At 45.1% G+C, this 17,284-nt stretch overlaps 3 non-coding genes across 3 annotated transcripts; all 3 read left to right on the forward strand.

The window, feature by feature from the left end:
- Positions 1-1,014: 1,014 nt before the first annotated feature.
- On the forward strand, positions 1,015-1,086 carry TRNAH-GUG (transfer RNA histidin (anticodon GUG)). Its single transcript has one exon. It is a non-coding gene; the product is annotated as a tRNA-His (tRNA).
- A 4,913-nt stretch (positions 1,087-5,999) lies between these two features.
- Positions 6,000-6,071, forward strand: TRNAH-GUG (transfer RNA histidin (anticodon GUG)). Its single transcript has one exon. It is a non-coding gene; the product is annotated as a tRNA-His (tRNA).
- Positions 6,072-10,961: 4,890 nt separating this feature from the next.
- Positions 10,962-11,033, forward strand: TRNAH-GUG (transfer RNA histidin (anticodon GUG)). The gene has a single exon. It is a non-coding gene; the product is annotated as a tRNA-His (tRNA).
- The last annotated feature ends 6,251 nt before the right edge of the window (positions 11,034-17,284 follow it).

Consider the following 17,284-nt stretch of genomic DNA (forward strand, 5'->3'; position numbering starts at 1 on the left):
CCATCTCACAAAATATCACTCAATGGCACTACATGCGCTCTACTCTATGCCACTCTACTGCACACTACTCTATGCTGTGCCACTCTACACTACTCTCCTGTAGGCCTTTCTACTCTATGCCACTTTTTTCTCTGCTCCTCTCTACACCACAGTGTCACTCCATGCAACGCCACTGTATGCTACTCAACTCCACAACACTCTACTTCATGCAGTCCGACTCCAATCCTCCTAATTCTTTGCCACCCCTCTCCATGACACACTGTTCTCTGACTCTATGCCATTCCATGCCACTTCACTCTACACCACACTATGCCACTCTACACCACACTACTTTACTCTATGCTACTCTATGCCATTCTATGCAACCTCACTCCTCTCTACCCCACTCTGCTCTATGCCACTCCATTCCTCACAATGCTATTCAACGCCATGCCAAGGCACACCACTTCATTATATTCCACTGTATTCTATGACACATTACGTCACTCTACTCTTTGCACTTCAATCTACTCCCTTCTATGACCCTCCATTCATCACCACTCCATTGTTTGCTAGTCAAGTTTACGCCACTTCATTCCACACAATGCAACTCTAAAGCAGTATGCACCAAGCAGCTGAATGTGTCTGAAGAGACACCCAGAAAAGAAAAAAACAACAATATGTGGGGGCCTGTTCCGAGCCCCTCCTGGCCTGGAGGAGTTTGGTCGGCCGTGGATTAAGTTTTTGCAGTGTTCACTTCCCCGACCCCAGCACTCATAGAACACTTGAGACTTGCAGGGCAGAGTGGTGGATCTTGTTAAGAAGTCTGGGCTTCTTGGTTTATGGGGAGTCTTGTCACTGGAAGCAGAGAGGTAAATATTTGCTGTGATCTGCTACTCAAAGAAAAGACCCTGATCTAACTTGAAAAGATTGGTTTTAAACAAACGCTAAATCTATCCACTCCACGGACACTTTGACCTTTTTTAAGCCTATCAGAGCCACACCAGGGTAGTCTTTTCAGAGCCCAAGTAGCTCGCTGTGATCGTATAGTGGTTAGTACTCTGCGTTGTGGCCGCAGCAACCTCGGTTCGAATCCGAGTCACGGCATTGAGGGTTGCAATGTCACGGCAGTTGGGCAGCATTTTTATTCTCACTTCTTAATATTTACATGAGTTAAGAGCTTGAACCTAATTTCAACGGTGAAATTAAATGTCTTTGAAGAACGCGTTAACAATGTTATTATTTATTTCACCTTTCTGCGCTTTTACGTTTGTGACGGTCCTGATGTGAAAAGTATGAGCTACAGTTTGGTTTCACGGGACCCGGTCAGCAAGAGGGATGGATGTCTGTGTCTCCTGTACCTGCAGCGCCGAGGCTCCTGTACTGACGCGGAGTAGCTTTCAATGTTGAAAGGGATCCTGCTAGTCAAATATCAGTTTTTGCAGCAATTCAGGCCGCAAAGAAAAAAGGTCTAAAAATAAATATTTGTATAGAAAGTAAGACTGAGCTCCCAAGGGTCTGAAAGAAAGAGGCGACGGAGAAGGATACTGAGAGGCGCACTCACCCAATCAGCGTTTGGCTTCATCATCCCGCACCCGACGGATCACCGGGCAGCTAGAGGGAAAGTTTTAAAACTTAAGCCAAGTTTATTAGCCGTGGTCGAATCGTGAATTACACAATTACGCTCCTTTGTGGAATTTGGAGTAATGTGGGGAAAGACATCTACCCAAGAGCGGAGGAAAAGAGCGCGAGCAGCGGCTGTTGTGCCAGTTCTGTTGCATTTAGAGCGATTTTCTTGTGCAAAGTGTATATCAGGTTCCTTTCGGATCTGAGCGTGTATTTTGCACCAGGAAAATAGCCTTGTGTAATTCTGTACAACCTCGCATAATGTTGCTGTAATTTCGCGTAATTACACTGCAGTGAGTTACACTGGTTACGCCCATCCCCACATTTGACTCATGTTTAACAGAGAGATCCGTCCATCCATTGATCCATTCATCTGTCCATCTATCTTTTTGCCTGTGTGCTTGCTTATCTATCTGCTCACCTACCTGTGCGTGACTGTGAACCTGTCTAACAGAGTGTTGATGCCTGGCTGTATGCTTTGTTAACACTATAACGCTCATAGGGACATTGAGGAGGACATCTTGGCGCTATGGTTTTTTTTGGTATGAAGCAACCGTTTTCAAATCCTGACAGTCCACACAAAGTTGATCATATGTGATCCCATTTTCGTACCAACAGCTGCTTCTCTATATACTTATCGGTCCACGTCTATTACTACATGTGCTTTCTGTTTACCTTTCTATTTCAATCTGGGTATCTGCCTTACTGCCTATTTCTGCCCATCTCTGTTTATGTTAACACTTTAAAGCCTACATGCTGACTACCAAGGTCTTTGTGGCGTGGTTATTTCAAAAGCAGGCGCGTGTGATTTACAGCGGTTTCTGTGACGCTGATTATATCTCATCCATGATTTACTAACAGCTACATACCTGCCTTTCTGTCTACAAACCTGTACAGATGCATCGGTGCATGTGGCTTATTTATGACGATCTGTTTAACCTTCTATCCGTCCTTCTATCTGTGCAACTGTCTTACAGTTCCCCCTCTTTTATGTTGTTACAACACTATTTGTTAAACAAACCTTCACAGTCAGAAGGGCTTCCAGGCGCTGTTATTTATTAAAAAAACTGCAAAGAACACCAGTATATGGAATGTTGATGACATTTACTTCACCCCTTTATTGTTGCATTAATGGGTTTTCAAGTCACAAAACGGGTCCCTGATGAAGCCCAAGTGGACTTCTGAGCTGCTTTAGCTCTGTGGGGTCTCCAGCTCTCCTAGGGCCTCAGATCTACCACTACAATACCAGCCTTACCCTAAGTTGTGCAGTAGATTTTTTATTTTTTTTATTTATTGGTATTTCAGATGGTACATATTATTCATAGGATTGTAACAGGTTGCAGAGCTGTATGAATCTCCTTTCCATGACAACTTTTGAACAGTTACCCATTACTGCTATTATATTATGTTACCACCACGCTGAGGGCTGTTCCTTGCATAAATCTGTAAGCAGGCTTGTGATCTGTGGTGTGGGCCTCCTGTGGGTCTCCGGTTCAGCGCTGTATGCCCATGGAGCAGGGTGGTCGGTTCCCACCATTTCCAGCTCTGGCACGTCAGGTACTCATCATCTCTTATTACAACAAATAACAAGCAAGCCTAACAACTTGCCCAGAAACCGAGACCTAACTATGCATCGTGTGAGTGTGTCTACAGCTGTATGGGGCCCAGCCGGGGGGGGGGAAGGGACCCAGGGGAACCCTCCCCAGTGTATGATCTTCCAGGGAGGTCTAGGAGAGGTGTGTTTGTCGTGCTCCTAACTCCGCAAGTTAAGAGGCCCATCTGCATCGTCATCATAGTCATGTCAGGAGTGTTCCATGCTCCCGCCACCTCTGCCCATAGGGGAGCTATCTGTCTGTTCCTCAGCCCTCTCATTTCTTCCCTCTGAAGTGCCCTTTCTTCTGCCTTGCCAAGGAAGTGATGTCTGCTTATAGCACGTGTCCTACTTTTATAATGTTTTCAGGGCACTTCGCCCACTTCATATCTAGCCAAAATCCTTTAGCACTGGTAGACCACGTGTCTGCTGAATATCTTACCTCCACCATTGGGGGTATAAAAGGTGTACTTTGGCTCTGTTGTAAATTATTATATAGGGCTCAGTTTGGTTGGGTTGTGAATTGCTGTCAAGCTCTAAATCTCAGAATTCTCTTAGTCACACCTTTTTATGTCTTGCGTACACAGTGAATGTGCTGTGAGACATATTGTTTAGAATTCAGTGGGCTTACCACACGCCCATAGCTTACTTACCATTAATTGTTTTCTATGTCACTCACATTTGCAATATTTCGATTGCTTAGCTCCCATAGACTGAATCTTCCTTTCTTGTGTTCATTCCTCCATGGAGGATGGACCAAGTACATGTGTTCTTTTCGTCTTTCTACAGTACGCTATTTTTTATATTTTAAAAGTGTTTTCGTATCATTCTTGGATGTGCAATGTGCTTTCCAACATTCATGACAAGCATACAGCTTATTTTTCACCCTAAACGCCGTCTCTATTGACACTTTAGTTACTTTCTCACACTGTATTCCTCTACATGACTATACTCTACTCCCCTCAGTGCCACTGTACTCTACACTGTGCAACTCTATACCACTCCACTCTACTCAGTTCTACTCCACTCTAATCTACATTGTTCCACTCTATCACTCCACTCTATGCCACTCTAATCTATGCCACTCCACTATACGCCACTTCACTCCACTTTATGCTACTCCATTCTATGCCACTCCACCCTGTCACTCTCTGCTATGCCCCTCTACTCCACTCCACTCCACTCTACTCTATGCCACTTCCCTTCATTCCTCTCTACGCCACCCTACATCATAGAATGAAACTTTATGTGACTCTATGCCACTCTGCTCTACATCACTCTAGAATACTCAACTGAACTCTACTCTATACAATTCCACTCTACTTTACGTCTCTCCACTCTATGCCTCTCCACTCCATGCTACTCTACTCCAGTCTACTGTACGCCACTTTATTTTATCCCATTCTACTCTACGCCACTGTACACCACTCAACTCTATGCCACTCTACTCCGTTGCACCCCTCTCTACTCTACACTACTCTACTCCATGCTACTATACTCCACTTTAAGCCACTGTACTCTCCACCACTAAGCTCTATTCCACTCTACTGTATGCCACTCTAATCCACCCCACAGAATGCCACTCTACTCTATGCCACTCCACTCAACTCCATGCCATTCCACACTTTTGCACTCTACCCTACTCTGTGCCGCTCCATTCCACTCCATGCTACTCCACTCTATCCCACTACGCTCTACTCTAGTTCACTCTATGCCACTCCACTTTACTCTCTCCCACTCTACTCTATACTACTTCATTCCATGCCACTTCACTGTACTCCACTCCACTCCATCTCACACAATATCACTCAATGGCACTACATGCGCTCCACTCTATGCCACTCTACTGCACACTACTCTATGCTGTGCCACTCTACACTACTCTCCTGTAGGCCTTTCTACTCTATGCCACTTTTTTCTCTGCTCCTCTCTACACCACAGTGTCACTCCATGCAACGCGACTGTATGCTACTCAACTCCACAACACTCTACTTCATGCAGTCCGACTCCACTCCTCCTAATTCTTTGCCATCCCTCTCCATGACACACTGTTCTCTGACTCTATGCCATTCCATGCCACTTCACTCTACACCACACTATACCACTCTACACCACACTACTTTACTCTATGCTACTCTATGCCATTCTATGCAACCTCACTCCTCTCTACCCCACTCTGCTCTATGCCACTCCATTCCTCACAATGCTATTCAACGCCATGCCAAGGCACACCACTTCATTATATTCCACTGTATTCTATGACACATTACGTCACTCTACTCTTTGCACTTCAATCTACTCCCTTCTATGACCCTCCATTCATCACCACTCCATTGTTTGCTAGTCAAGTTTACGCCACTTCATTTCACACAATGCAACTCTAAAGCAGTATGCACCAAGCAGCTGAATGTGTCTGAAGAGACACCCAGAAAAGAAAAAAACAACAATATGTGGGGGCCTGTTCCGAGCCCCTCCTGGCCTGGAGGAGTTTGGTCGGCCGTGGATTAAGTTTTTGCAGTGTTCACTTCCCCGACCCCAGCACTCATAGAACACTTGAGACTTGCAGGGCAGAGTGGTGGATCTTGTTAAGAAGTCTGGGCTTCTTGGTTTATGGGGAGTCTTGTCACTGGAAGCAGAGAGGTAAATATTTGCTGTGATCTGCTACTCAAAGAAAAGACCCTGATCTTACTTGAAAAGATGGGTTTTAAACAAACGCTAAATCTATCCACTCCACGGATACTTTGACCTTTTTTAAGCCTATCAGAGCCACACCAGGGTAGTCTTTTCAGAGCCCAAGTAGCTCGCCGTGATCGTATAGTGGTTAGTACTCTGCGTCGTGGCCGCAGCAACCTTGGTTCGAATCCGAGTCACGGCAGTTGGGCAGCATTTTTATTCTCACTTCTTAATATTTACATGAGTTAAGAGCTTGAACCTAATTTCAACGGTGAAATTAAATGTCTTTGAAGAACGCGTTAACAATGTTATTATTTATTTCACCTTTCTGCACTTTTACGTTTGTGGCGGTCCTGATGTGAAAAGTATGAGCTACAGTTTGGTTTCACGGGACCCGGTCAGCAAGAGGGATGGATGTCTGTGTCTCCTGTACCTGCAGCGCCGAGGCTCCTGTACTGACGCGGAGTAGCTTTCAATGTTGAAAGGGATCCTGCTAGTCAAATATCAGTTTTTGCAGCAATTCAGGCCGCGAAGAAAAAAGGTCTAAAAATAAATATTTGTATAGAAAGTAAGACTGAGCTCCCAAGGGTCTGAAAGAAAGAGGCGACGGAGAAGGACACTGAGAGGCGCACTCACCCAATCAGCGTTTGGCTTCATCATCCCGCACCCGACGGATCACCGGGCAGCTAGAGGGAAAGTTTTAAAACTTAAGCCAAGTTTATTAGCCGTGGTCGAATCGTGAATTACACAATTACGCTCCTTTGTGGAATTTGGAGTAATGTGGGGAAAGACATCTACCCAAGAGCGGAGGAAAAGAGCGCGAGCAGCGGCTGTTGTGCCAGTTCTGTTGCATTTAGAGCGATTTTCTTGTGCAAAGTGTATATCAGGTTCCTTTCGGATCTGAGCGTGTATTTTGCACCAGGAAAATAGCCTTGTGTAATTCTGTACAACCTCGCATAATGTTGCTGTAATTTCGCGTAATTACACTGCAGTGAGTTACACTGGTTACGCCCATCCCCACATTTGACTCATGTTTAACAGAGAGATCCGTCCATCCATTGATCCATTCATCTGTCCATCTATCTTTTTGCCTGTGTGCTTGCTTATCTATCTGCTCACCTACCTGTGCGTGACTGTGAACCTGTCTAACAGAGTGTTGATGCCTGGCTGTATGCTTTGTTAACACTATAACGCTCATAGGGACATTGAGGAGGACATCTTGGCGCTATGGTTTTTTTTGGTATGAAGCAACCGTTTTCAAATCCTGACAGTCCACACAAAGTTGATCATATGTGATCCCATTTTCGTACCAACAGCTGCTTCTCTATATACTTATCGGTCCACGTCTATTACTACATGTGCTTTCTGTTTACCTTTCTATTTCAATCTGGGTATCTGCCTTACTGCCTATTTCTGCCCATCTCTGTTTATGTTAACACTTTAAAGCCTACATGCTGACTACCAAGGTCTTTGTGGCGTGGTTATTTCAAAAGCAGGCGCGTGTGATTTACAGCGGTTTCTGTGACGCTGATTATATCTCATCCATGATTTACTAACAGCTACATACCTGCCTTTCTGTCTACAAACCTGTACAGATGCATCGGTGCATGTGGCTTATTTATGACGATCTGTTTAACCTTCTATCCGTCCTTCTATCTGTGCAACTGTCTTACAGTTCCCCCTCTTTTATGTTGTTACAACACTATTTGTTAAACAAACCTTCACAGTCAGAAGGGCTTCCAGGCGCTGTTATTTATTAAAAAAACTGCAAAGAACACCAGTATATGGAATGTTGATGACATTTACTTCACCCCTTTATTGTTGCATTAATGGGTTTTCAAGTCACAAAACGGGTCCCTGATGAAGCCCAAGTGGACTTCTGAGCTGCTTTAGCTCTGTGGGGTCTCCAGCTCTCCTAGGGCCTCAGATCTACCACTACAATACCATCCTTACCCTAAGTTGTGCAGTAGATTTTTTATTTTTTTTATTTATTGGTATTTCAGATGGTACATATTATTCATAGGATTGTAACAGGTTGCAGAGCTGTATGAATCTCCTTTCCATGACAACTTTTGAACAGTTACCCATTACTGCTATTATATTATGTTACCACCACGCTGAGGGCTGTTCCTTGCATAAATCTGTAAGCAGGCTTGTGATCTGTGGTGTGGGCCTCCTGTGGGTCTCCGGTTCAGCGCTGTATGCCCATGGAGCAGGGTGGTCGGTTCCCACCATTTCCAGCTCTGGCACGTCAGGTACTCATCATCTCTTATTACAACAAATAACAAGCAAGCCTAACAACTTGCCCAGAAACCGAGACCTAACTATGCATCGTGTGAGTGTGTCTACAGCTGTATGGGGCCCAGCCGGGGGGGGGGAAGGGACCCAGGGGAACCCTCCCCAGTGTATGATCTTCCAGGGAGGTCTAGGAGAGGTGTGTTTGTCGTGCTCCTAACTCCGCAAGTTAAGAGGCCCATCTGCATCGTCATCATAGTCATGTCAGGAGTGTTCCATGCTCCCGCCACCTCTGCCCATAGGGGAGCTATCTGTCTGTTCCTCAGCCCTCTCATTTCTTCCCTCTGAAGTGCCCTTTCTTCTGCCTTGCCAAGGAAGTGATGTCTGCTTATAGCACGTGTCCTACTTTTATAATGTTTTCAGGGCACTTCGCCCACTTCATATCTAGCCAAAATCCTTTAGCACTGGTAGACCACGTGTCTGCTGAATATCTTACCTCCACCATTGGGGGTATAAAAGGTGTACTTTGGCTCTGTTGTAAATTATTATATAGGGCTCAGTTTGGTTGGGTTGTGAATTGCTGTCAAGCTCTAAATCTCAGAATTCTCTTAGTCACACCTTTTTATGTCTTGCGTACACAGTGAATGTGCTGTGAGACATATTGTTTAGAATTCAGTGGGCTTACCACACGCCCATAGCTTACTTACCATTAATTGTTTTCTATGTCACTCACATTTGCAATATTTCGATTGCTTAGCTCCCATAGACTGAATCTTCCTTTCTTGTGTTCATTCCTCCATGGAGGATGGACCAAGTACATGTGTTCTTTTCGTCTTTCTACAGTACGCTATTTTTTATATTTTAAAAGTGTTTTCGTATCATTCTTGGATGTGCAATGTGCTTTCCAACATTCATGACAAGCATACAGCTTATTTTTCACCCTAAACGCCGTCTCTATTGACACTTTAGTTACTTTCTCACACTGTATTCCTCTACATGACTATACTCTACTCCCCTCAGTGCCACTGTACTCTACACTGTGCAACTCTATACCACTCCACTCTACTCAGTTCTACTCCACTCTAATCTACATTGTTCCACTCTATCACTCCACTCTATGCCACTCTAATCTATGCCACTCCACTATACGCCACTTCACTCCACTTTATGCTACTCCATTCTATGCCACTCCACCCTGTCACTCTCTGCTATGCCCCTCTACTCCACTCCACTCCACTCTACTCTATGCCACTTCCCTTCATTCCTCTCTACGCCACCCTACATCATAGAATGAAACTTTATGTGACTCTATGCCACTCTGCTCTACATCACTCTAGAATACTCAACTGAACTCTACTCTATACAATTCCACTCTACTTTACGTCTCTCCACTCTATGCCTCTCCACTCCATGCTACTCTACTCCAGTCTACTGTACGCCACTTTATTTTATCCCATTCTACTCTACGCCACTGTACACCACTCAACTCTATGCCACTCTACTCCGTTGCACCCCTCTCTACTCTACACTACTCTACTCCATGCTACTATACTCCACTTTAAGCCACTGTACTCTCCACCACTAAGCTCTATTCCACTCTACTGTATGCCACTCTAATCCACCCCACAGAATGCCACTCTACTCTATGCCACTCCACTCAACTCCATGCCATTCCACACTTTTGCACTCTACCCTACTCTGTGCCGCTCCATTCCACTCCATGCTACTCCACTCTATCCCACTACGCTCTACTCTAGTTCACTCTATGCCACTCCACTTTACTCTCTCCCACTCTACTCTATACTACTTCATTCCATGCCACTTCACTGTACTCCACTCCACTCCATCTCACACAATATCACTCAATGGCACTACATGCGCTCCACTCTATGCCACTCTACTGCACACTACTCTATGCTGTGCCACTCTACACTACTCTCCTGTAGGCCTTTCTACTCTATGCCACTTTTTTCTCTGCTCCTCTCTACACCACAGTGTCACTCCATGCAACGCGACTGTATGCTACTCAACTCCACAACACTCTACTTCATGCAGTCCGACTCCACTCCTCCTAATTCTTTGCCATCCCTCTCCATGACACACTGTTCTCTGACTCTATGCCATTCCATGCCACTTCACTCTACACCACACTATACCACTCTACACCACACTACTTTACTCTATGCTACTCTATGCCATTCTATGCAACCTCACTCCTCTCTACCCCACTCTGCTCTATGCCACTCCATTCCTCACAATGCTATTCAACGCCATGCCAAGGCACACCACTTCATTATATTCCACTGTATTCTATGACACATTACGTCACTCTACTCTTTGCACTTCAATCTACTCCCTTCTATGACCCTCCATTCATCACCACTCCATTGTTTGCTAGTCAAGTTTACGCCACTTCATTTCACACAATGCAACTCTAAAGCAGTATGCACCAAGCAGCTGAATGTGTCTGAAGAGACACCCAGAAAAGAAAAAAACAACAATATGTGGGGGCCTGTTCCGAGCCCCTCCTGGCCTGGAGGAGTTTGGTCGGCCGTGGATTAAGTTTTTGCAGTGTTCACTTCCCCGACCCCAGCACTCATAGAACACTTGAGACTTGCAGGGCAGAGTGGTGGATCTTGTTAAGAAGTCTGGGCTTCTTGGTTTATGGGGAGTCTTGTCACTGGAAGCAGAGAGGTAAATATTTGCTGTGATCTGCTACTCAAAGAAAAGACCCTGATCTTACTTGAAAAGATGGGTTTTAAACAAACGCTAAATCTATCCACTCCACGGATACTTTGACCTTTTTTAAGCCTATCAGAGCCACACCAGGGTAGTCTTTTCAGAGCCCAAGTAGCTCGCCGTGATCGTATAGTGGTTAGTACTCTGCGTCGTGGCCGCAGCAACCTTGGTTCGAATCCGAGTCACGGCAGTTGGGCAGCATTTTTATTCTCACTTCTTAATATTTACATGAGTTAAGAGCTTGAACCTAATTTCAACGGTGAAATTAAATGTCTTTGAAGAACGCGTTAACAATGTTATTATTTATTTCACCTTTCTGCACTTTTACGTTTGTGGCGGTCCTGATGTGAAAAGTATGAGCTACAGTTTGGTTTCACGGGACCCGGTCAGCAAGAGGGATGGATGTCTGTGTCTCCTGTACCTGCAGCGCCGAGGCTCCTGTACTGACGCGGAGTAGCTTTCAATGTTGAAAGGGATCCTGCTAGTCAAATATCAGTTTTTGCAGCAATTCAGGCCGCGAAGAAAAAAGGTCTAAAAATAAATATTTGTATAGAAAGTAAGACTGAGCTCCCAAGGGTCTGAAAGAAAGAGGCGACGGAGAAGGACACTGAGAGGCGCACTCACCCAATCAGCGTTTGGCTTCATCATCCCGCACCCGACGGATCACCGGGCAGCTAGAGGGAAAGTTTTAAAACTTAAGCCAAGTTTATTAGTCGTGGTCGAATCGTGAATTACACAATTACGCTCCTTTGTGGAATTTGGAGTAATGTGGGGAAAGACATCTACCCAAGAGCGGAGGAAAAGAGCGTGAGCAGCGGCTGTTGTGCCAGTTCTGTTGCATTTAGAGCGATTTTCTTGTGCAAAGTGTATATCAGGTTCCTTTCGGATCTGAGCGTGTATTTTGCACCAGGAAAATAGCCTTGTGTAATTCTGTACAACCTTGCATAATGTTGCTGTAATCTCGCGTAATTACACTGCAGTGAGTTACACTGGTTACGCCCATCCCTACATTTGACTCATGTTTAACAGAGAGGTCTGTCCATCCATTGATCCATTCATCTGTCCATCCATCTTTTTGCCTGTGTGCCTGCTTATCTATCTGCTCACCTACCTGTGCGTGACTGTGAACCTGTCTAACAGAGTGTTGATGCCTGGCTGTATGCTTTGTTAACACTATAACGCTCATAGGGACATTGAGGAGGACATCTTGGCGCTATGGTTTTTTTTGGTATGAAGCAACCGTTTTCAAATCCTGACAGTCCACACAAAGTTGATCATATGTGATCCCATTTTCGTACCAACAGCTGCTTCTCTATATACTTATCGGTCCACGTCTATTACTACATGTGCTTTCTATTTACCTTTCTATTTCAATCTGGGTATCTGCCTTACTGCCTATTTCTGCCCATCTCTGTTTATGTTAACACTTTAAAGCCTACATGCTGACTACCAAGGTCTTTGTGGCGTGGTTCTTTCTAAAGCAGGCGCGTGTGATTTACAGCGGTTTCTGTGACGCTGATTATATCTCATCCATGATTTACTAACAGCTACATACCTGCCTTTCTGTCTACAAACCTGTACAGATGCATCAGTGCATGTGGCTTATTTATGACGATCTGTTTAACCTTCTATCGGTCCTTCTAGCTGTGCAACTGTCTTACAGTTCCCCCTCTTTTATGTTGTTACAACACTATTTGTTAAACAAACCTTCACAGTCAGAAGGGCTTCCAGGCGCTGTTATTTATTAAAAAAACTGCAAAGAACACCAGTTTATGCAATGTTGATGACATTTACTTCACCCCTTTATTGTTGCATTAATGGGTTTTCAAGTCACAAAACGGGTCCCTGATGAAGCCCAAGTGGACTTCTGAGCTGCTGTAGCTCTGTGGGGTCTCCAGCTCTCCTAGGGCCTCAGATCTACCACTACAACACCAGCCTTACCCTAAGTTGTGCAGTAGATTTTTTTATTTTTTTATTTATTGGTATTTCAGATGGTACATATTATTCATAGGATTGTAACAGGTTGCAGAGCTGTATGAATCTCCTTTCCATGACAACTTTTGAACAGTTACCCATTACTGCTATTATATTATGTTACCACCACGCTGAGGGCTGTTCCTTGCATAAATCTGTAAGCAGGCTTGTGATCTGTGGTGTGGGCCTCCTGTGGGTCTCCGGTTCAGCGCTGTATGCCCATGGAGCAGGGTGGTTGGTTCCCACCATTTCCAGCTCTGGCACGTCAGGTACTCATCACCTCTTATTACAACAAATAACAAGCAAGCAAAACAACTTGCCCAGAAACCGAGACCTAACTACGCATCGTGTGAGTGTGTCTACAGCTGTATGGCGCCCAGCCGGGGGGGGGGGAAGGGACCCAGGGGAACCCTCCCCAGTGTATGATCTTCCAGGGAGGTCTAGGAGAGGTGTGTTTGTCGTGCTCCTAACTCCGCAAGTTAAGAGGCCCATCTGCATCGTCATCATAGTCATGTCAGGAGTGTTCCATGCTCTCGCCACCTCTGCCCATAGGGGAGCTATCTGTCTGTTCCTCAGCCCTCTCATTTCCTCCCTCTGAAGTGCCCTTTCTTCTGCCTTGCCAAGGAAGTGATGTCTGCTTATAGCACGTGTCCTACTTTTATAATGTTTTCAGGGCACTTCACCCACTTCATATCTAGCCAAAATCCTTTAGCACTGGGAGACCACGTGTCTGCTGAATATCTTACCTCCACCATTGGGGGTGTAAAAGGTGTACTTTGGCTCTGTTGTAAATTATTATATAGGGCTCAATTTGGTTGGGTTGTGAATTGCTGTCAAGCTCTAAATCTCAGAATTCTCTTAGTCACACCTTTTTATGTCTTGCGTACACAGTGAATGTGCTGTGAGACATATTGTTTAGAACTCAGTGGGCTTACCACACGCCCATAGCTTACTTACCATTAATTGTTTTCTATGTCACTCACATTTGCAATATTTCGATTGCTTAGCTCCCATAGACTGAATCCTCCTTTCTTGTGTTCATTCCTCCATGGAGGATGGACCAAGTACATGTGTTCTTTTCGTCTTTCCACAGTACCCTATTTTTTATATTTTAAAAGTGTTTTCGTATCATTCTTGGATGTGCAATGTGCTTTCCAACATTCATGACAAGCATACAGCTTATTTTTCACCCTAAACGCCGTCTCTATTGACACTTTAGTTACTTTCTCACACTGTATTCCTCTGCATGACTATACTCTACTCCCCTCAGTGCCACTGTACTCTACACTGTGCAACTCTATACCACTCCACTCTACTCAGTTCTACTCCACTCTAATCTACATTGTTCCACTCTATCACTCCACTCTATGCCACTCTAATCTATGCCACTCCACTATACGCCACTTCACTCCACTTTATGCTACTCCATTCTATGCCACTCCACCCTGTCACTCTCTGCTATGCCCCTCTACTCCACTCCACTCTACTCTATGCCACTTCCCTCCATTCCTCTCTACGCCACCCTACTTCATAGAATGCCACTTTATGTGACTCTATGCCACTCTGCTCTACATCACTCTAGAATACTCAACTGAACTCTACTCTATACAATTCCACTCTACTTTACTCCTCTCCACTCTATGCCTCTCCACTCTATGCTACTCTACTCCAGTCTACTGTACGCCACTTTATTTTATCCCATTCTACTCTACGCCACTGTACACCACTCAACTCTATGCCACTCTACTCCGTTGCACCCCTCTCTACTCTACGCTACTCTACTCCATGCTACTATACTCCACTCTAAGCCACTGTACTCTCCACCACTAAGCTCTATTCCACTCTACTATATGCCACTCCATGCCACTCTAATCCACCCCACAGAATGCCACTCTACTCTATGCCACTCCACTCAACTCCATGCCATTCCACACTTTTGCACTCTACCCTACTCTGTGCCTCTCCATTCCACTCCATGCCACTCCACTCTATCCCACTACGCTCTACTCTAGTTCACTCTATGCCACTCCACTTTACTCTCTCCCACTCTACTCTATACTACTTCATTCCATGCCACTTCACTGTACTCCACTCCACTCCATCTCACACAATATCACTCAATGGCACTACATGCGCTCTACTCTATGCCACTCTACTGCACACTACTCTATGCTGTGCCACTCTACACTACTCTCCTGTAGGCCTTTCTACTCTATGCCACTTTTTACTCTGCTCCTCTCTACACCACAGTGTCACTCCATGCAACGCGACTGTATGCTACTCAACTCCACAACACTCTACTTCATGCAGTCCGACTCCACTCCTCCTAATTCTTTGCCACCCCTCTCCATGACACTGTTCTCTGACTCTGTGCCATTCCATGCCACTTCACTCTACACCACACTATGCCACTCTACACCACACTACTTTACTCTATGCTACTCTATGCCATTCTATGCAACCTCACTCCTCTCTACCCCACTCTGCTCTATGCCACTCCATTCCTCACAATGCTATTCAACGCCATGCCAAGGCACACCACTTCATTATATTCCACTGTATTCTATGACACATTACGTCACTCTACTCTTTGCACTTCAATCTACTCCCTTCTATGACCCTCCATTCATCACCACTCCATTGTTTGCTAGTCAAGTTTACGCCACTTCATTCCACACAATGCAACTCTAAAGCAGTATGCACCAAGCAGCTGAATGTGTCTGAAGAGACACCCAGAAAAGAAAAAAACAACAATATGTGGGGGCCTGTTCCGAGCCCCTCCTGGCCTGGAGGAGTTTGGTCGGCCGTGGATTAAGTTTTTGCAGTGTTCACTTCCCGACCCCAGCACTCATAGAACACTTGAGAATTGCAGGGCAGAGTGGTGGATCTTGTTAAGAAGTCTAGGCTTCTTGGTTTATGGGGAGTCTTGTAACTGGAAGCAGAGAGGTAAATATTTGCTGTGATCTGCTACTCAAAGAAAAGACCCTGATCTAACTTGTAAAGATGGGTTTTAAACAAACGCTAAATCTATCCACTCCACGGACACTGTGACCTTTTTTAAGCCTATCAGAGCCACACCAGGGTAGTCTTTTCAGAGCCCAAGTAGCTCGCCGTGATCGTATAGTGGTTAGTACTCTGCGTTGTGGCCGCAGCAACCTCGGTTTGAATCCGAGTCACGGCATTGCGGGTGGCAATGTCACGGCAGTTGGGCAGCATTTTTATTCTCACTTCTTAATATTTACACGAGTTAAGAGCTTGAACCTAATTTCAACGGTGAAATTAAATGTCTTTGAAGAACGCGTTAACAATGTTATTATTTATTTCACCTTTCTGCGCTTTTACGTTTGTGGCGGTCCTGATGTGAAAAGTATGAGCTACAGTTTGGTTTCACGGGACCCGGTCAGCAAGAGGGATGTGTAGGAGGCTGGACTGGCTTGTAGTGAGTACCAAGGGGTACTTGCACCTTGCACCAGGCTCAGTTATCTCTTATTAGTGTATAGGGTGTCTAGCAGCTTAGGCTGATAGATAATGGTAGCTTAGCAGAGCAGCTTAGGCTGAACTAGGAGACGTGTGAAGCTACTACAGTACCACTTAGTGTCATATGCACAATATCATAAGAAAACACAATACACAGTTATACTAAAAATAAAGGTACTTTATTTTTATGACAATATGCCAAAGTATCTTAGAGTGTACCCTCAGTGAGAGGATAGGAAATATACACAAGATATATATACACAATAGCAAAAATATGCAGTATAGTCTTAGAAAACAGTGCAAACAATGTATAGTTACAATAGGATGCAATGGGGAAACATAGGGATAGGGGCAACACAAACCATATACTCCAAAAGTGGAATTCGAACCACGAATGGACCCCAAACCTATGTGACCTTGTAGAGGGTCGCTGGGACTATTAGAAAATAGTGAGAGTTAGCAAAATAACCCTCCCCAAGACACTGAAAAGTGAGTGCAAAGTGCACTAAAGTTCCCCTAAGGACAAAATAGTCGTGTTAGAGGAATAATGCAGGAAAGACACAAACCAGCAATGCAACAACTGTGGATTTCCAATCTAGGATACCTGTGGAACAAGGGGACCAAGTCCAAAAGTCTCAAGTAAGTCGGAGATGGGCAGATGCCCAGGAAATGCCAGCTGTGGGTGCAAAGAAGCTTCTACTGGACAGAAGAAGCTGAGGTTTCTGCAGGAACGAAAAGGGCTAGAGTCTTCCCCTTTGGTGGACGGATCCCACTCGCCTTGGAGAGTCGTGCAGAAGTGTTTTCCCGCCGAAAGAACGCCAACAAGCCTTGCTACCTGCAAATCGTCCGTTTGGCGTTTTTGGACGCTGCTGGGGCCCAGGAGGGACCAGGAGGTCGCAAGTTGGACCTGAAGAGAGAGGGTACGTCGAGCAAGACAAAGAGCCCTCACTGAAGCAGGTAGCTCCCGGAGAATTGCCAGAAACAGGCACT

This window comes from Pleurodeles waltl, chromosome 12 (genome assembly GCF_031143425.1).
Source record: "Pleurodeles waltl isolate 20211129_DDA chromosome 12, aPleWal1.hap1.20221129, whole genome shotgun sequence".
In the NCBI taxonomy this organism is placed as follows: domain Eukaryota; kingdom Metazoa; phylum Chordata; class Amphibia; order Caudata; family Salamandridae; genus Pleurodeles; species Pleurodeles waltl.